The sequence below is a fragment of the Bemisia tabaci genome, chromosome 2, assembly GCF_918797505.1.
Source record: "Bemisia tabaci chromosome 2, PGI_BMITA_v3".
In the NCBI taxonomy this organism is placed as follows: domain Eukaryota; kingdom Metazoa; phylum Arthropoda; class Insecta; order Hemiptera; family Aleyrodidae; genus Bemisia; species Bemisia tabaci.
In genome coordinates this window covers 32,069,984-32,091,990 of record NC_092794.1, presented here as the reverse complement: position 1 = coordinate 32,091,990, position 22,007 = coordinate 32,069,984, and the positions used below count along the sequence as shown (strand labels likewise).

The 22,007-nt window shown below is 37.1% G+C and overlaps 1 protein-coding gene across 8 annotated transcripts in view; it reads right to left on the bottom strand.

The window, feature by feature from the left end:
• Positions 1 to 10,872: 10,872 nt before the first annotated feature.
• C3G (C3G guanyl-nucleotide exchange factor) overlaps positions 10,873 to 22,007 on the bottom strand; it is a 358,778-nt gene continuing 347,643 nt past the window's right edge. For all 8 annotated transcript variants that reach the window (XM_072297152.1, XM_072297154.1, XM_072297149.1 and 5 more), the window contains 2 exons: positions 12,924 to 13,101; positions 10,873 to 11,180 (listed from right to left, as the gene is read on the bottom strand). The gene's annotated coding sequence lies outside the window, so the exon portion shown is untranslated. The remainder of the gene's footprint in view (positions 11,181 to 12,923; positions 13,102 to 22,007) is intronic.

Genomic DNA, 22,007 nt, shown 5'->3' with positions numbered 1-22,007 from the left:
GGATATTTCAGAGATTTAAATTGTTTCTGTTATTTATCATACTAATAATGAATGGTAAAGAGGTTGAAACTGTTATTATAACTTTAAATAATGTGGCTCCTACTCGCGCTGGTTGGTATCTTCATGTTATAATAATTATTAACACGGCAATTTTAGAAATTTCGAATATCATGTAGAATATCATTAAATTTTACTTGTAGAAAGTCAATATTAATAGAAATAATTTTGTAAATATAGACTTATTACAAATTTTAGTCCGATTAATTTTACCAAAAATTTTAAAAAAAAATAATTCATGTTGATAAATTAAGCTGGAAGTCGCTAATTAGCTGGATGTGGTAGTGGATTAAGTAGTCGAGAGTTAACGTTTTGTTTGGTCATGAAGGGCAAATAGAGGTGTTGTTTAAAATCTCGTTTCTTCTATTTTATTCAATTTTTTTGGTTCCGATATTAATAGCAGGATCAAGATATACAAATATGAATACGTACAATGCCGCTTATAAAGCCAGCTGGAAAGAGAGAAGGACGGCTGCAAATATTTGGAGAAGTGTCGGACGTTTAAATTATAGAAATGCATTCATTTGCGAGATGGAAATCAATGTTTTTAGTACTTTTCAGGAACAACTTCTGTAAATAGCAATTTTTCTCGGAATTTCATCACGCAAATGGTAAAAGTAAAGGCAGATTTGAAATTTACAACAAAAATTGCTCAATGATGATGCTCCTTGATTCTATGAGTTTTAAAGCCACAGTTTCGAGGTAGTTCAGGAAATCAATGTTTTTAGTATTCTTTAGGAATAACTTAAGTGTAAATAGCAATTTTTCTCGGATTTTCATCACTCAAATGGTAAAAGTAAAGGCAGATATGAAATCTACGACAAAAATTGCCCCAGAAATAGCCTCCGTAATTGAAAATGATGCGTTTTAGGGCCACAGTTGACAACAAAACGCAAGTGGTCGAGCGCATGTCCGGGCAAACCGGCCTTTCGCCACACCGCACGGAGGGCCAGCAGCCAAGTTTAGCCGGACAAAAGTCCTCAGAGGCGCCTGAACTTACTAATAGGAGAGAATATGTGTTTTTAGGGGTAATTTAGGTCGCTGAATCCATATTTTGGGTTTCTTTTAAGAAATTTTGAAGTTTTTGATGAGAATTATTAAAAAAAATTGCTTTATCAACGGGTAATTAATGCAATTTTTCACTCAAATCTTCAGAGGTACCTGAGTTTGTTTTGTGTGAAGAAATTGGTTTCTGAGGGTTATTTTGGTGAGTAAATTACAGTTTTGCTTTCTTTGTTCAACATTTTTCAGTTTAAAATTCAAAAAATTTGAAAAATGATGATTTATCTCTGGGTAATATATCGACGGTGAAACTACCAAACCACGTATCTCGTTTGCGGTGTTTAAAAATCTACGCTCACATTTTATTTTTTCGAAGTAGACCAAATCAATATCATTCCTTGAAATTTTCACGGAATTTTCTCCGCACAAAGAGGAAAAATCACAGAAATTTTCAAGACTGGATGTTAAGTAGTTTTTCATTTAAAAAATAAAGTATGACAGGAAGTCTGCGACGTCGCAAACCGAGATACGTGGTTTGGTAGTTTCACCGTCGATATGGGAAATATATGTCGCGTATTTTTCAGCAGAATTAGCGTTGCATCTCATCTCGCCCAACGAAAATATTCATAGCCCAGAAAACTGCCGAAAACTGCTAGTGAACCAAAGAAATTCCCAAATTTCAAAGTGTGCTTTTACTTAAAATTGACAATTTGAACCCTTCAGACATGTCCAGAAAATTCAGGAGTCGTTTGCATGTCGCGTATTTTTCAGCGTAATTATAGTATTGAATCTCATCTCGCCCAACGAAAATACTCATTGCTCAGAAAATTGCAAAAAATTGCGAGTAAACCAAAGAATGTCCAAAATTTCAGAGTGTGTTCTTACACAAAATTGACCATTTGAACCCTCCAGACATGTCCAGAAAATTCAGGAGTCTTCTGCTTGTCGCGTATTTTTTGGCGGAACCAATGAAAATATTGTTTTGAAGAATGCACCTCTTTTGCCAGAAATTAGAAGATATAAAGGCAAAGCCGGAATAAAACCTTGAATTAGAAAATTTTATTCAGAATCAGGCATAATTTAACCCCAGAAGTCGGGCCGCAGTTGTATGGACATCTATAATAACAATATAAGAAGATTAGCGTAGGATAGCGCCATTATACGGCATGCTTGCAATTTGGCAACACTGCCTTTCATCCATATGAACACATCTACGATAGAATCGATATATATCGAAAATCCTAACCTAAAATCGATTTTCGTTAGTGTATTTACAATGAGAAAGAGCATTGATGCTAACATGCAAGAATCGCCAATACCTGGCACGTGAGTGATCCAATATAAGAAATTAGCATAAAATCCTCGATCTTGCGTCACAAAAAAATGCATAACTCACGGTAAGGCAAGAAAAGGCAAATGAACCAATGAAAATTTAGATGTTTAGGATGTATTGAACCACATGGTAGCGGTCCGTAACCTTACAGATCTTTACAGAAAATTGCAGACCTCTTTAAACCTAAAAATTAGGACATTTTCGTGCCCAGTTTTTAATTGTGTGTACCAGACTATACAATGCACAAAATTGATAAAAATACCTTAAAGTAAAATGAAAACATGTTAATCTAACTTGGTAAAACACTCGTTATGTTGGGAAACACTCGAAGGTTTGTGGAACATGACCTTTTGGATGAGCGTTGAACCAAGCCAGCATACAGGATAAATAAACACACCGCACGCGCTCGGGAAAATCTTGGCATCGCAGTCTTATTAGTGATAAGACCCCCAAACCCAGTGATGTACAGATACTCCATGATATACCTTATCGCTCAGTGGTGTCTATTTTCGAATTTTCCGGACAAGCCAAAATGGACTTTTGTCCAGCTAAATTCGATTCCTGGCCCTCTGTGCACCGTGCGCCGAGCAGTGGCTCTCCGCTCAGCTGATCGCAAGCGATTCTTCAGAGCATGAGTCGGCCCGTGTTCAGGCCGCGCAGCGCGCTGCGCCACCTCCACCTCCATCCGCTCTGCTGCTTTCCTATACTTTAGTGGCACTATACGTATTTCTGTCTCTCTCTCTTTCTGTTTTTAATGCAATTTACATACTGAACACCTTTTATAAATTATATTTGCTAAAATGTAAAACATGCATGTAACAGGTGTAATTTTCTTCTTTCTTTTGAAATCTTTGGGCAAGCAGTGCTTGCCTTGCTTATCCGGACCGCACACCACTGAGCAGACCATTATTTCTAGTAAGGGTAGTTTCAAGTTTAGCTATCCTTTCGCACAGGTTATTCATTGTTAGCATAAATCAGAACCTGCCATTTCATTTCACTAACCAAAGACACAAACCCAACCTTACCATTGATTCTTTCGCTTAGACTGTATATTATTCTTCCATCGGGATTTGATATGAACTCTATTCAAAAATGCTTCTGAATTTGATTATTCGGATAGATTGGAATATGGAGCTTTCAGTCTATCTGTAAAGCGCATTTACCAACATTTACACTGCTGTCACAAGATATTTTTGCACAGGCAGAGCCACTTTCCAAAGTTGATGCATCTCTATAACGCCAAGGCTCAATTATGACAAGTGGTTCAACGACCAAAAATTGTTACATGCCTCAATAAAAACCATATTCTTATCTCAAATTGCTAATCTTGGATCACAGAGCACTCACCAAAGAATCTCCTTCCTTCTGCCTCAGTATGAGAAGAGTGACGATACTTGGGAGCAATAACTTTGAACTAGTTTCAATAAATGATGGCCTCAGAATTTGAGTCATCGTTTACAAGAGATTGGATCAAAGAAATAAGTCAGCAGGTCACGGTTGTGGCTGGTCTCACTCTTTCAGTAGGATAACCAGGAAATGGATGCACGGATAACTTACAAATTCAAGAGCTACACAGCTCTGATTGGATCAGATTTTAGATTTAATCGGTAGATTGAATGAAATGAAAAACTTCGGTGCACTACTTAAAGGGAAGCAGGGTGCCTTATCTTGAAATCCTGGGCAAATCGTGTGGATACAGTATTAAAGTTCTCTGCAGATGATGAACTGGTAGGTAAGGCTATTACTCAATTGTAGCCTGTAAAGCTCTTTGCTTGCTTTGCTTGCTTCTGTAGTCATAAAATGTTGATTAGAGGTGCAAGAATAATCTGAAAAAACAGTAATAAGCCAGGATTCCATCTGACACTGAACACCTTCACCAGAAAATAACGTCCTACGTTTGGCTAAATAAGAATAAGTAAGCCACATATGACTTTAGGAATTACATAAAAGTGCTTAAGCAGCAATTAGTAAAATTATGATTATAAAAAATGTTGAATAACGGCAAAATTACAGCAAAATCGTGGGAAAAGCACCAGTTAATTACGAACGTTATGATGACAAATCCGCTATATTGCCGATCGCCCACCTGGAAATCGCATTTGAAGTCGAATTTCAACCAATTTCAACCTCTGGTTCGTTTATGCGGAATGCGAAAACCTAGTCTTTAGCGTAAAATAAGGTTTCAAACACAAATTTCGGAAACCTACGTTTCGTTAGTTTCCGCATCGTTTTTGCCGTGATTTGAACCTTGGTTTCAAACTCAGGTTTCGATTGAAGTTAGGTTCGGAGGCTCGCATAAACATAGCTAATATTTATGTTTATGCGAGACTCTAAACCTAACTTCAATCGAAACCTGAGCTGAGTTTGAAACCAAGGTTCAAATCACGGCATAAACGATCCGGAACTAACGAAATGTAAGTTTCCGAAATTTTTGTTTGAAACCTTATTTTACCCTAAAGACTAGGTTTTCGCATTCTGCATAAACGAACTGGAGGTTGAAATTCGACTTCAAATGCGATTTCCAGGAAGGCGGTCGGCAACATGGCGCATTTGTTATCATAGGTAACGTTCGTAAACAACTGGTGCTTTTCCCACGATTTTGCTGTAATTTTGCCATTATTCAACATTTTTTATAATCATATTTTACTAATTTTTGCTTAAGCACTTTTACGGAATTCCTTAAGTCATATGTGGCTTGCTTATCCTTATTTAGCTAGAAGTAGGACGTTCTTTTCTAGTGAAGGTTTCTCGTGTCAAATCGAATCCTGGCTCATCACTGCTTTAAGTGTATTTTTTTCCGATTATTCTTGCAACTCTAATAAACATTTTATGACTAAAAACACGGAATGAACGGTCTTAGTATAGCCTTACCTACTAGTTCATCATCTGCGGAAAACTTTCGATTCGAAATCTATTCGATTAATATGATTTCATAATTCTAATAAGATAAGGGGGTACATTTCTTTTACATAAGATAGTGATGAAGTCAATCCAACTAACACTCTTAACTAATGAAACTAAACAAAGGAGTCCTCTTTTGTCTAGTGGTTTCCTCATATGACAGTCATAAATTCGTTTAACTGATCTCATGGCTGTGACGGTCGACTTTCGTTTCCTAAATCCATGTTGTCTCGGATCAAAATTGAAAGAATTACTAAGCCTCATTGAGATAATGTGTTCGAAGATTTTTGACAGCGTATCAATTAAGCATATAGGTCTTTAACTTTTTTGAGCACCTGGTTTATTTTTAGGAAATAGGATCAATTTTGCTTCCTTCCAGGCTTCAGGAAAAACGCCCTCTCTCAGAAGAACATTACACATATTAGTGAATTTCTTTAAGTTGGTGTCTATGAATAATTTTGTAATTAGTGGTAATATATTGTCCGGGCCTGGGGCTTTTCCATTTTTGAGCTTTTTCATAGCTAGGCGCATCTCTTCTAAAGTTATTTCAGGAATTTCTGATTTGTCTACTTTGGTATCGCTCCAGACCACGTCTCTGCGGTCTGGGAAGAGTTTTGTTATTTCATTTAATAGTTCCTCTTCTGAGAGAGTGCATTCATCATGTGCTCTAGGATTTTTTAGGCGGTGTCTAAATATTTTATAGCCTTTAGCCTTTACCCCAAATGTCAGTATCCAATTCGTTCAGTAATTCTACATATTTCTTCTTCTTTGAATCTTTTATTTTAATAGTAAGTTCTTTTTTCAATGATTCTAGTTTTGCTAGTTGGTGTAGAAGAGGTAATTTTTTTCTTCTTAATTCCATAATTTTACGTCTAAGCTGTTGACAATCTTTCCTGATTTTTCCTATTTCTTTCCTCCACCAGTATAGAGGTGTACGGGGAGTAGTTGAAGACTTTTTCACAAAAATTACCTACATCTGAGGCTTCTGCATTAATTTTTTCACGTAAAGAGGGGATTAATTCGGTATCTGTACAATATTTGGAGGTAAGTTCCTTAACTGTTTTCACAAAATCCGGCAATTTTTCTTTATTAATGTACCATCCTGAGTTCTTAGTTATAGCATAGTGGGATGTTTCTCTGTATCTTTATTTATGATATTAACTATTATACTTCTGTGGTAAGAAAGCACATAAGAATCTAGGACTTCAATTTTGACTCTCTCTGTAAGATCAGCACTTGAGATAACTAGATCTGGAATCGATTGATATCCTCTTGAGTTGATAAAGGTGGGAATAAATGTTTCATGGTTATTATAATTACTAACTTATTTTCATAAATCCAATTTTCTATCAATCTGCCTCTTGGATTATATTTTAAATCACCTCAGGCGGGTGATCTGCCATTAAAATCTCAAAATATTAAAAAAGATCCCTTTTTTCTTTTAATTCTGGTTTCTAAAATGAAAAGTTCTACGTTATTATTATTAGGTGAAAGATAAATGCCTATAATTGTGATTTCTCGCCATTCAAAATTGATATAGAAAGGGCCTGCTTCCCAGTTTTTAGTTGAACCTTTAAGACTTCTATTTGTACTGGCAGTTACCCATTGATCTATGCTAGAGTAATAATTATCATAATTTGCCTTATATGTATACATTTGGTTCTGTGATGATGCAACCTCCTAGTTTGCGTTTATTTACAATATCTTTAAGTAATTCTTGTGAGAAAGGATTCGTATTTACATTGCCAAGTAAAAAAGAAAGTCCGATCATTTACATTATTGTTATGCTTGAATATTTTTTCTGAATCAGCATTTTCGGATTGAAAGCGTGCTAAGTTCAAAGTGTTATTTGGGGGAGCGTGCGAGACCAGTATTTTATTTATACCTACTTTTTTATTTATTAATTTATGCCCTATATATGCTCTTATACCCTATAAAGGGCCAGAGGAACGCGGGAACCCCCTCCCCTTTCTAATATGGCTGTCACTGGGGGCATGAATGGTGAAATTCTCTTAGAACGTCATGTGAGGTGTCGACTCTTATGTAATTTCAGGACGGAGATTCCCAATTCCAAGTCACAAATCGGAGGTCTGAAATGCCATCACACCCTGTTTGGCGCCAGGATCAACTCCTTGCTCCCTCCAAAACGGCCGCCGGGAGGAAGCGTATTTTATTTGTGGATGCGGTATGCCGCATCCAGTTTGTCCGCATCCATTTTTGGCCAAACGCATCCACCAAAGGCAGACGCTGGAAAACGTTCCGTCAAAATATCACGTGACCAGTCATGTGATACGCGGGAACCGGGAATTCCAAAAAATAGCATATGGGCGACCTGTTGTTGTGTGCCGTGTTGCAAGTGAAGTGTCGTGTAGCTTATAAAATAAAAGAGAAACAAATTTAACCTGATTCTCATACTTCAAATAAACCAGCAAACAGTAATTGTAGAACTATAACCTATCATTTTTTGAATAACACCATTATTTAGCCCTATAAACCTTCCAAAAACTGTTGAACTAACCCTAGCAAAGAATAATCTTGAAATAGAAAATAAATAATGTAGTAGGATCAAGGGAATTAACTTTATTAAAGTAGATAAAATAAAAAACCTTATTCATTCAAGTTTTCCATAAATTAAAACAAACTAAAAATAGAAAGGAAATATCCCCCACTTAATTATTAACCCTAGAATTAAAATAAACCTATACAAATGACCCAAATTAAATATATAAAATAAATACAAGTATCATTAAAGAAAATCTCACTTAAACAAGATAATATCTTGTTATTATTTCTGTAAATCTTCATCCTTTTCCTGATGTACACATGCCCAAAAATAAAATAAGACATACTTCTATAAGATATCAAATTATTAATCAATTATTTATAGTCCAGCTTATAAAGCTAAACGTAGCTACTAGATAAATTGATAAGACTTTTATATACTTCACTAAATAAGAGATTTTATTAATCTATGATTGAAATATGAATCCAATAACTTAGATTAGCTTACATATCTCTAGAAATAATTTCTAAATTACATAAATTATTACATCATACCTAATAACCCTTTTATCAGGCATTCAAAAATATACAGCACTTAAATATTACTAACTATATTCTTCTAGGTATATATTATTCTACCTCTCCTTCTCTATTGCTAATGATTAATATATATAACTGGGCGAACTGAGCGATAGCCAGGAACCGAGCGTGTAATGGCGTCTCCCCTGTTGACAGACCACGAGATTCTCGGAAACGTAACCAAAATTTGAATTCCCGCCTCTAATGGATGCGGGATGCGCTACTGGAAGCGGGTCTTGGGCCAGCGAGACCCGCTTCCATTTTTCGGATGCGCATCCACTTTTACGTCATCAGCCAAACCGATTGCCAAACTCCCACACGCATCGCCAAACTCCTTACCCAACTAGGAACTGGACGCGAGAAATAAAATACGGGAAATGCCGCATCCATCACCAATTTTGGATGCGCATCCACCTGCATCCACAAATAAAATTCGTCTAGGGGTATACATGAGCGAAAATTTGAAATAAGGGACATTCTTGCCTCTGGTTTTTTTTTTTTTTTTTTTTTTTTTTTTTTTTTAGCATATAAATATGTTCTGCTCCTATATTTTGGCCTAAATATGTTGAAAACACTTTTTTCTAAAATACTTACATTAAAAAATGGCCTCAAATTCTTGGGTTTTTTTTTGAATTCCTTACTCTTTGAATGGTATCAAACTCGCAACCGTTCCACATCTGGCATTATATGCATTATTATGAACTATGGCTCCTAGCTTGCACTGTTACAACTCAAAGAGAAAAACGTTATTCGAGAACTTACACATCATTAAATACTTAAAAATGTTTCTACATCGTAAAAACTTTAATAAACAGAAGACAAAAAATCCGCAGTACAATGCGTCTACTTGTGGAAAAGAGCGTTTGAAAAAGTTTACTCACGAATTGTCACAGTTAGAATCTAGAGATAAATGATCATACCAAAAAGCATATGAGTAGCTCAAATGTAATCCGTTCGGCGTTGGTGTTGCCTAAGGATGTCCTGAAGTGGGAGGAGGTATTTATCATTACCCGGTTGAAGTTTTTGGTGAATCGAAACATCAGTTGGCAAGTAATAACTCTGTTCACTTGGAAACTCACGACCGACACGCTCGTTTTTTTTTTTTTTTTTTTTTTTTTTTATTTTGAAATGTTTTTTTATTGAAATGATGCATGCCTTGTGTTAAAGGGTATGAACAAAGATATAAATCTGGTGCTCATTTATTCGTTTCCATAGATGGCGGCACGTGCTGCATTCCTGTTTCGAAACTCATGACCGTCACAAATAGCAGAAATTTGAATAAGTATATAGATCTATGTAAAAAAAAAAAAAAAAAAATCCAAAAACATTGGGACCAAATACGTTTTTAGATCCCAGAAATCGTCCAGAATTAAGAAAACACAACTTCAAAGGGAAATGCGTTTGTCTGTATCATTATTTTTAACATTATCTGATTAGTTCAGGCTTTAAAAGTGAAGGCTGATGGAGTTCCAAATCGGTTAAAAGTCAAATGAAGTTTCACCTTCGATTGGCTGCCACCCTGCTTTGTGTGAACAAATTTAGCATAGCAATTTGAGATAAAAACGCATCGCTCCCCTTCAGCCATTTGTGTTGCGGGCTGAGTGAGATGTGAATTAACTTACCTCATAGATATATACGTCGGTTTGCATTCATGTTGGTCGTAATTGAAAGAGGTCTTCCAGAAATTTTTCCTTGCTGCATTATTATCCCTTGGAGTGTTGTTATTGTGAGGTAAAGTCCATTTAAAAGAGAGAAACAACACACAATTCCAACCCTTGAGTCGATGATTATTGTGGAAGAAACGCACAATAGTAAACTGTGAGAGTAGGTTCACCAATCAAAAATTATAAAAGCACGTACAAAACTTTGATTTCACATAAATTTACTCAGTACCAATGTCTTAATCCTTAGAAACGCTTGTTTACAGTGCGCTGTCGGCCATAATGATTAATCTTTCAGATGCATAGGTTGGCAGCGGCACTTTTCTAGTGATTTTCGTTGTATGAGTTGTCGCCTTTTTGGGCCCTAAGACCTACATGAATCAACGAGTCCATACTCTCCCTATGACGGTACTCTAACCCTTACTATTTCATTTTTCAGGAGGCACGATTTCGTTTGCACATTTCAGAAAAACCAGTGAGAATTTTTAAATTCTATTTACCTACAAGTGATGAAGCATGCCTTTAAGTTTTTCAACCAAACTTTACGTCAATTAAATTTTATTTGAATTTTTAAAGAAATCAAGGATGTTTTAATGATATGGACATTACTGAGTACAAAATTATTTTGTAATTGGTTCAATTTTCCGGAAAAACTCGCTCAGATAGAGCCTCATAAGGCTCTATCCAAGCGAGTTAGTGACGAGGAATGAGACTCTATGTTAATGAATGCTCTGATGAATGTACAATTTGTAAATAATTTGCATTTTAACTTGATGAACAGACCAAAGTGGATCATCAGGATTGGTTGTGGGACATTTTGAGAAAACTGCTCAAAAATTTCCAAAAAAGAGCTTTAATTAGGAAAAAATGAAAATAGAACAAGTTCACATGTAGTTACTTGTGAAGAAACGAATCAAAAGTATAAAATTTGTATCTCAAATGATCAAAGGAACATATTTTTAAATGAAATTAAGCAACGGAAGCAAAAACAATTCAAAACTTCAGAATAAAACATTTCGCTGCTCTCATGGCTCTTTTCCTCTTCTTACCCTTCTTCAAGTTATTTAGTCACTTCAACAGGTCACTTGCCTTTTGATTGGTCCTGTGCTTGTCAACCCTCACTCTGGCTTTTGTGGGTGCCATCCCTGAATAATTAATAAAATACTGGTAAAAAATGGCAAAGTTCACTAATTTTAGATTTATTTTTGCTTTTCAGAGATCACCAACAGCTTGAATTATCGCAACATGATGGAGTTGACGGATGACAGATAAATACATTAGGGTTAATGAACAGATTTGCCCCATAGGTAAAACCTTGAGAAATAATTAGCCAATTGTTCTTGTATATATATTGTAGACAAATCCTGTAATTTGGACACATCGCGATCTGTCTAGCGCCGTTTAGACAAATCCAGAATTTGAAAAATAGATCGGGTTTGTCCAGACACATCGCGAAGTGGCCAGACACTTCGCGATCTGTCTTCCGACTCTTTGGACAAATCATTAAAAGTAATATCGAAAGAAATACGAAAATATGATAAAATAAAATACGATCGAAAGAAAAATGAAAGAAGGAGTTAAACACTTATCTCTTACCTAAAAGAAGTGCTGATCCAATGTGTTTCTTATTTTACACTTTTGGAACTGCTTAAAAATTATTTTAAAAATAGTAATTGTCGTATTAAAAATTATTTTAAAAATTTAAAAATTTTATTTAAAAAAATTAGAAAAACTAGGGTCTCACGTTATTTGTTAGAGCAAGTCATCGCACCATGGCACTTAGAGTTGCACAACACGTTTACTTTCTTGCACTTGCATCGGTTTGTCTCGCACTTAGTTTTGCACTGACAATAAAAGAATCCTCGGCCTCCGGTCAGAGATGTTCGAAGGCTGACACTGCGGATGCTTATGTCTTTGCCCTTTGGAACGTCCTCGGGTGTCAGAAACGATTCTTTACACTCGAATATTTGGTTGGGGGAGAACAAAGAGTTAATTTGGCCTCGCTTTGTACCAATTTTATAGAAACCATCGTTGACACTTAGGATCACACCAATTACATTACTAGTATCCACTTTTCCTCGGTCAACAGAAGGAACCGGAATTTTTACGTTAGTGCTGACTGTCAGGGGTTGGAATTTTTTTTTTTCGGTTTTACCTATTTGTCCAAAGAGTCGGAAGACAGAGTCGGCGATGTGTCTGGACAAATCCCAATCTATTTTTCAAATTCTGGATTTGTCTAAACGGCGCTAGACAAATCGCGAAATGACTGGACAAATCGCGATTTGTCTAGACAGATCGCGATTTGTCTAGACAGATCGCGATGTGTCCAAATTACGGGATTTGTCTACAACATATTGTACCAGCAGTATATAAATATGTCCGTATATATCTCCGTTGAATACATAAGTCCATGCATGTCATTACAGACATTACCATAATATTTTTTCAAACTGAAGTGTCAAAAAATATAAGAAAACTCTTTGGTAGGTTGAACAGATCAGAGATCAAAATTAATTAACTTTCCCAAAGTGTCATCAATTTTTGAAAATATGTTCTGAAGATACATTAACTTTAACAAACTTTTGTTAGTGACATTAGATTTCTCGAGAAGAATAGGAAAATGGTAAAAAAAAAAAAAAGGCTCAGAAAATTATACCTTCTGTTTCTAGACAACTGGTTGCAGTAAACTTCACATTCTAACCTGAGAGTTATAACATTTCTAAGCTACAAATGATTAAAAAAAGGCGGGAAACACTACTACCAACGTGACCTTAAGATCACCATTCAGTGATACTCATCCCAAAAAGAACTAAAAATGCCCTAAAAATTCTAACAAATGAAATACTTTGATTGGATTCATAAAATGTAACATTTAAGTAATAACTTACCTCCTTTCTTTTTTTTACTGAAAGACACTTAAAATTTCATAATGTCTGTGGAAGATATCAACCTCGATTTTACTACGGCACATCATCAAAGTAAGTTTTTAGCTCACTCACTAAAATTTTTCTAGTAGTATAAAATTGCTAAGTATTCAGTCCAGCTTGCAATCTAGCTTGTCGTAACCTGGCAAATTGAAAGATAGATGGTTCTTAAATTGATTAATGTTGTCCAATCTGCAAATAGGAAAGGATGCTGGCATCCTTATTAAAAATAAACAATTCCTCAAAAATATGGTCTGGAACAAAGTCTTAACTCCAAGGTTTTTCATTATCAAGTAGGAGTGTGCGTTAATTCCATGTCATTAAAATTTTAGTCTTGCAAAGCATCGTCAGCTTCATGGCCGTATTTAGACTTAAGCCACAGCCTAAGGCGGCAGATAAATGTACCTAAGGGAAAAGTATGATTCAGCGCCACCACACACACTTTGCCGCCAGAAGGACAGCAATAAAAGGCGCAAACAGAGTTTTGAACAAATATCAGCTGCTCGCAATTTGCGTTGATCAAAACTTAAAGTTGCCGTTTTACTGTGATCGTCGACTGTTTGATGTGGACATTTTGATTGTGAAGACCAAGCTGAAAAATTTGATTTGGTGCAACACAAATTTCCTAAATTTCAAGGAAAACAAGACGCAGTGCTTGTTAATTTATAATAGAATAGGTACCTACTGTGTAACGTCAGCTTCAACATAATAATGGGTAATGCAATTAGAAGTAACTCCACAGTGATACGTAGGACCATATCAGTACCTATCCCAGAGCCAAAAGGTACCTATAACTTGAACTTCATCTCTTAGCCTATTTTACTCGCACAAGATCCCATAAACATCACTGCACTAATACATGGTCATGGGCAAGTAATAAACAGAGGGAAACAGAGAGAGAGGGTAAGATCTTTATTCTCCTAAACAGGGTTCTTAGAAATATTTTAAATTTACAGGCAGTCATGAAACATGGTGAAAATTTGCTTAAAATAAATAAAACTAAGTTAAATGTATCTTTAAATACAGTAATGCAATGAGCCCAAAAGTCAGTTATTGCTGTGAGTTTAGGAACAATCCAGTGATATAAGGAGAATTATATGATATATGGAGAATTAAGCCTTTTTTACTTTAGGTGTGAATATTCTCACAGAGGGGTCATTCCATGCCAACTGTTGCCACTAAAAATAATCAATCCGATCAGAATTTTATGAAATTTGGCATATTAAGTGCACCTGTGTGTCAAAATCCAAACTTAAACTATTTTCGACCTTCTGCTGGGCTTTCATAGACTGAAAGTTTGCCAAACCTGGCTTCGTTTCATGGAAGCTGCCTTTGCCACTTGACTACTGTGGAACTCAGGACCTTAAAAAGCTCGCAAAGAGCTCTTCAGTCATGTGCGACAAAATTGGGCATAACTCAGAACTGTCAGGGTTGTCACAGTTAGGGAATGCCGGGAAAATCTGGAAATGTCAGGGGAAAAAACGAAGTGTCAGGGAAAAATTGTTAATTCCCATTTTTTTGCTCTCTATAATGGGTTTGACGTTCGAACAACAAATTTTTCCTGAAGACTATCATTGTATTACAGCTCTGAGCGCGCCTTAATATCGCCGAAAATTCGCTGGAAATTCGTGCAAGGAATTCCTCCCCCGCGCGACGCGCCGCGCAGACCCACCGACCGCTCACTGCAGCTTCCAGCGGTAGCCTCTCTCCCCCTCCCGGCGCCGCGAGGCCCGTCCTCCGCCAGCTGCTGTGCAGAGTCCCCGCCCTACCAGCTGCTGTGCAGAGTCCCCGCCCTACCACCCGCACTACGTATCACACCGCGCTAATCGGCTTCTAGAACACTACGTAGCCGCGGCCAGTGGTTCCTTTCCATCCCTCTCTCTCCAGTTTCTGCGAGCACTGCAGCCGGTACCGGAGATGTGTGGTTGGCAGCCCTTGTCATCTGTCATGGCGCCAGCCACCGCCCCCTCCTGATTGGTTGTGATGATTCATTTATCATCCGTTGGGGCCTGGGCCACGCCGCACACTGTGGTATTTGACCGAAAAACCTGGCCAAAACCTCAATTTTAAATTTTTTTTTATTGGAAAACCAATGTGATATTCAATCTACACTGTTTTTTACCCTGGTAGACATGTATGTACCATTTTTCGAGTGGCTCAATTTCCCGCGAAGAGACCACGACGTTACCTAATTCTCAGCGATTATTTTGATTTGTTTTGGCGCGCTACTCGTCGATCAGTTTACTTCAACTGTGCGGCCATAAAAGGGAACTTTGGCGATATGCAACACATTCTTAGGGGTATATTCTACACAACTAACCACAGTATTTTCGAAATTTCCTTTTTTCAGTGATTTTCACAGGAGGTTGAAAAGTGATGTAAAAGTAAACGTTTTTTTCGAAATTCAGAGTCCGATTTCTTTTTGCGCTCACCTGCGCTCAAGCGGTTTAAGGCGGAATGTTATAGTCCAAAGTGGGTATTTTCAGGATTCAGGGGTGACAGACTGAGGAAAACTGAGGAAATTGAAATTTTTGACCTTATAGATGGACTTTTGAGCGATTTTCACAAACATGAATGGGAAAAATAATGTCGATACTAACGACTGAAATTGTATTTTTCCAACAGCTCTGACCCATTTAGTACCGAATTGGGTGATATTTGGTCACGCAACCTGTTTCTCTGGCCCCTACGCCCTCGAAAGAGGGATAAAAAAAATAATTTTAAAGCGGATGGGAGGGTCACTTTAAAGTCTTGTAAAAGTGTTTAAACCGTTATCTAACAATTTCTTCGTGCATTATCCTTGAGTATAGACATATTTATGCCATGTTTTCCTTTTACAGACAAATTTGAGTCCATGCGGCCGCGAGGTGGGGCTTTAAAAGTGGCCCTCTGGCACCATGAAATTAAGCTGAGAGGCACATTTGAAGCCTCGTAATAGTGAGATATGTGGTTTTGTTACGAATTTCGCAGTAAAGTGCCCTCACTTTGAGATGTGGACCATGGGTGAGGAAGGTACCCATCAAAATGAATCATTTTCACAGGTGCTTTCTGCCCTTACGATGGTTCTTATTATGATAAAACTCATTTTCATCTTATAATTTAACCTCATATCATCATATGGAGGTCCCGGCACTTTCATACTAGCACTAATTTTGATTCAAAACTGTCAAAAATCTAATACCTAGAATGATTCATATTAATTTTTTGGAGAAATGTTCAATTACTCCTCAATGTTAGAGATCGGCTGTTTCGTCAAAAGTTTTGAAGTGACTTACGCTGTTTTTAAAAAAAACCATCAATTATGAGGTAATAGAAAGTCCTTATTTCGAAAAGTAGACCATGGGTGAAGGAGAAACTCGTCTAAATGCACCGCTTTAGTCAGATACTTTGCGTCCTTTTAAAGGCTTTTTGGAGGGCTTCTTGCACCCTCTTTAAACTCTCCGCAAATTGTCATATGATGTGTTGGGTGGTTAAATTGTGCATATTATCACTAAAGAAGAAGTACTGATTGTAAAATATTTTTAAAACTCGGCGATATCTGGTGATAAATAGTTTTGGCCAGCTTTTCAGGTCCAATACCACAGTGTGCGCCGGCCGCCCGCTTGTGCGTTTTCCGTCTTCTTGTATTTCCAACAATACACTCATATTTCTATCATATTCGTGTAGTTGTTCTTGCCACCACCTCCACATCACATGGCGACGAGAATAAATTCGAATCTTAAAAGTGGAAAGTTCGGAATATTAGTGCGTGAAGCTCAGGGCCAAACGGGTACCGGGTATCAAAATGGCTGCACCACGCTAACTTCTAAAACGCTATTTTAATTTCTTTTACTTAAATTGTGTTTTAAACACATCGGGACTGTGTCTGTGAAGTTAACTTTTAAAGTTGTTATTTTAATCCTTTTAAATTTGTATTATGTTGGCGCAGAGCGTATACCTAACCAACATTCCTACAAGTGTCGGTGGCCTGAAAGCCTAAAACAAGTACTGCCAATTTTAAGTCCATTTCTGTGATCCGGCGTCGTATTCGTTAATTATGTCTTCAAACCCGAAAGTAAAGCCTCCTCAGTGCTTTCCGTTAGATCAGCACTTGGAAACCAACTGGAAGCGGTTCAAATCTCGTCTTGAACATTATGCGGTTGGTATCATTTTAGCGGAGCCAAACAAAGCGGTGCAAGAGGCAATCATCCTCAATCTTTTCAGTGATGAAGTTTACGATCTAGTGCTTACATTGAAACCAACCGGTCTTGATGATATAGCAGCAGTTATTCAGGCTCTTGACGATTACATAAAACCTAAGCGAAACTTAATTCATGCAAGCTTTATGTTCAATTCGCGTAACCAGCAAGAATTAGAACCGTTTGAATCCTTTTTCCTAAACGTTCAAAAGTTAGCAGAAAAGTGCGAGTTTGGCGAAAGCTCAATTATTCGCGATCGTGTAGTCATCGGCATCACCGACCAGAAATTACGAGAGAGGCTCCTAGGCGAAGAGTAGTCTTTGGATGGGGTGGTCCAAATCTGCCGTGCAGTAGAAGCTGGACGAGAGCTAAGGATGTTAAGAAACCTAGTGCAGTGGCGACATCATCAGAAGTCTTTTCTGTGACAAGAAAACCAGCCGAGCAGAGTAATCCAGGAAAGGAACGCTTTCAGCAGAAGCAGCAGAACAACTCATGTCAAAGCTGTGGACACCGCAATCAATCGAATCAATCTGGTAACCGTCACCACAAACAGTTCTTCAAGACACCATGTCGTAAGTGTAACACAACTCACAAGTATGGTTGCTGCCCAGCGTTTGGTAAAAAATGCATTAATTGTAATGAAACTAATCATTTTGCCGGTGTTTGCCCCAAGTTGAAGAAACAGGTTGATTTTTGTTATTGTATTAATGAATGTAAATGTGTCAATGATGATGAGTATGTTGTAAACATTTCGGTTGTCTCGGCTGAAGGCCTCAATTCTAGAGATTGGTTTGAAACTATATGTATATTGCAATAATGTGCCAGTTAAACTTGAAACTGACAGTGGAGCCCAAGCAAATGTGCTGCCAGTCAGTGTTTTTGAGCAAATTGCTCAAAAAAGTGTTTTATTGCCTACCAAAACGGTCATTGAGACGTACTAAGCCACTTGGTTGTGTGAATGTTAATTGCGCCACAAAATGTGGGCAACAAGCCGTATTATTTCTTGTGGTTGAGAATGATGCGACACCTATTTTGGGCCTTAGCACATGCTTAGATTTAAATCTAATTAGACGAGCAAATGAGATAAAGCTACAGGCTACTTCTGAATCTGATCCATTGTCCGTTCTGAGGCAATTTCCAAATTTGTTGAAAGGTCTTGGCCACTACCCAGAGTTGACTGAAATTGAGAGTGAGAGCGGGAGCTTATCAAATTCCGAGACCTAGGAAGATACCTTCAAAGCTGCTTGCTAGAGTCAAAAGAAACTAGACGAACTAGAGAATTTAGGGGTAGTTTCAACAAATGTGGAAAATGTGGATTGGTATAATGATTTAGTCATCGTTAAAAAACGGGATGGGTCTATTCGGATTTGTCTCGATCCTTTTGAACTTAATAAAGTTATTATCAGGCGCCCATGTTATGTGCCGACACTTGCAGAAATGAAAGAGAAATTAAAAGGGAGTAAATGTTTTACGGTGTTGGATATGAAAGACGCGTTTTATCAGGTGAAACATACAAAAGATCCTTCAAAATATTGTGGATTTATACCTCCATGGGGAGAATACACTTTTTTAAGGTTACCCTTTGGCATTTCGGTTTGGCCTGAGACTCTACAAAGACTCAATATAAACATTTTGGTCCGTTACCCAGAGTAGAAGTCATCTGTGATGACATTGTAACTTTTGATAAGACTGTAGAAGAACATGATAGTAATTTATTAAGCGTGTTAAGGCAAGCTGATAAAATGAATATATAAAGCAGTGGCGTGGCGTGAATTGCGATGTATCGATTGTTATGCCATTTAAACCTATGGTAAAGAATCGATTATTAAGGTGTTCGCTGCGAACACCCTGTCTATCGATCCTTTTCCATAGTTTTAAACGGCGGATCAATCGATATATTGCAAAGCACGCCACGCCACTGATATAAAGAAATACCAATTTCGACAACCTAGGATTCATTACTCAAGTAATAGATGAAGAAGGTATACAGCCCTCCGATGAACATTCAAGCGATCTTGGATTTGCAACCGCCTAAAAATAAAAGAGGCTTACAAAAACTTTTGGGCGTTGATAATCATCTCAGCGAATGCATTCCCAATTTAGCAGATTTGACTGCTCCCCTTAGGCGGTTGTTAAAAAAAGATGCTCAATGGGTTAGGGTAGCTGCACAATCAGAATGTTTGGAAGGCATCAAAGTTGCTTTTTGTAATATTTCTAAGCTAGCAACGTTTGATCCTTCTCTGCCTATTCCTGTACAATAAGATGCGTCTCAATTTGAGTTGGGAGCCTGTTTAGTACAATCTAAAAAACCCATTGCATTCGCATCACGTAGTTTGGACGATGCTGAAACCAGGTATGCTCAAATTGAGAAAGAGTTGCTTTCAATTGTGTTTGCGATTAAAAGATTTCATAGATTTGAGTACGGGCATGACATCCTGGTAGAAAATGACCATAAAAATTTGGAGAATATTTTTCGGAAACCACTGTGTAAGATTATGTCTGAACGTTTGCATAGATTAATGCTTAAATTGATAAATTACCAAATAAAAGTGAAATATGTTCCAGGCAAAGATACGATTATTGCGGATTATTTGTCGGGAAATTTCAAACAAACAGATGTTCCAATCGACCAAGCTATGTCAGAAGTAGTTCATTGCCTTAAAATTGATTTTGCTATCACGCCTAATAACATACTAGAACTAAGAAATGAAACTAATAAGGATCCAGTCTTGCATAAAATTTAAAATTTGTACGAACAAGGTTGGAATAACTGCAGAGACCCGTTACTCAAACTGTATTACGCTTTAAGAAATGATATTCTTGTTGAAGAGGGCATAATTTATCTGGAAAATTGAATTATTGTTCCTTTGTCACTTAGGCAAAATTATATGCAATTAATGCATGGAACAGCTCACTTAGGAATCAGTAAGACTATTGCTAGAGCGAATCAAGTTGTTTTTTAGCCTGGGTTTCGAACGGCAATTGAAAATTTTGTCCGAAGTGGTCAAATATGTGCTGAATATCAAAGCAAAACTGTTAAAGAACCGTTAATTCCTTATGACATACCTGATCTGCCATTTCACAAGATTGGGATGGATATGTGCGAAGTAGCTAATAAAATCTTTTCAGTAGTCACAGACTATTACTCAAAATGGCTGGAAGTAATTGTCATCAAAAACACAACTGCAAAAAAGGTTATTTCTGTACTGAAAGACATTTTTAAACATCATGGTATTCCTGCCCAAGTGGTGTGTGATAATAATCCATTCAGTTCAGTAGAAATGAAAACTTTTGCAAGTGAATTTAACTTTATAATTACTCCATCTAGTCCAAGGTACCTGCAATGGTATGGCAGAAAATGCTGTCAAGAGAGCTAAGTCTTTAATTAAAAAGTCAATTGAAGCCAATGAATGTGCCGCTGGCCGATGCCCCGTTAGAATATAACAATACTCCGATTTCTAATTTAAATTCCTCCCCTGCTCAATTGCTTATGGGCAGGAGACTTAGAACTAAAATGCCGATTAGCTCAAAGAAATTCAAGCCTAAGGCTCTTCATGTGTTAGATGCCATTCAAAAGTCGCAAAATAACATGAAATATTTTCATTATAAATCAGCAAAGCCAAAAGCAGACTTTGCGGCTGATGAATCTGTGTTAGTTTTAAACGATAAGAAATGGATCTCTGGTCGAATTGTTAAAAAGCTTTAATATCCTCCTAGATATTATACAGTTCATACTGAATTCGGGCAAACCTTGAGAAGAAATTTCTCATTTTTAAGAAAAAGTTTCAGACCCTTCGAAAATGATCAAATAGATGAGTTGTATTACTTGTGTGAAAAGTCTGCTGATAAGACAGAACCATTGATCATTGGCGAAGAGAAAATTGATATCGAACAAATAAATCCTGCTATGAGCTCAGAAACCGATTCTAGTCAAGAACATGGAGATAGTTCGTCAGAAATAGGTTCGACGTCTCCTTCAGATCTTGGGGTAGATGTCAATACACCAATTGGATCCAATAGTTCTCTCAACTTACTGGAGTCCAATGGAGCTCTGGTGCGGTCGGATGAAACATGCCAGCATGCAAATGCTAGTGCATCTGTAGAAATCTCCAGCGCTATTTTACAGCTCTAATGACTGCAGTGAGAGTGACTGTAATATCACAGTATTATCTACCAGTGGCAGTGAATTTCTGGGGTTTAAGGTGATTCGATGGACGCCATATTTTGTGTCAGAACGGCATGCGATATATCGCATCAATTGGTTCCATATTTTCAGCTACTCGTCATTTTTCTCCTATTTTGAGATCGCACTTCTGTTGTCAGGAGTCTAAAGCACTCACTTACCAATTTTAACAAAGAAATTCAACGTAATAAAGGCGTGGTTTTTTCAGAGAGAAAACATCGCATTCGATACTGATATCGAAACTGCACTCGAATGGATATTTTCTCTCTGAAAAAACCACGCCTTTATTACGTTGAATTTCTTTGTTAAAATTGGTAAGTGAGTGCTTTAGACTCCTGACAACAAAATTGCGATCTCAAAATAGGAGAAAAATGACGAGTAGCTGAAAATATAGAACCAATTGATGCGATATATCGCATGCCGTTCTGACACAAAATATGGCGTCCATCGAATCACCTTAAACACAGATCCGGAAGAGACGCCCCAAACCATAAATCAAAATAGAGGTCAAATATCCAATGTAAGAAAGCAAATACAAGAGCTTAGGAATGCAGGTAGGGGAATTAAGAAGAAACTAAATGATGGTTTTGTGTACAGTAAACTGAAGTAAATTCTTTCTAGCTCGAAATGAATTGTTTCCATATTTTCAGTGATAAATTGACATTAGCTGTGATAAAATTACTGATC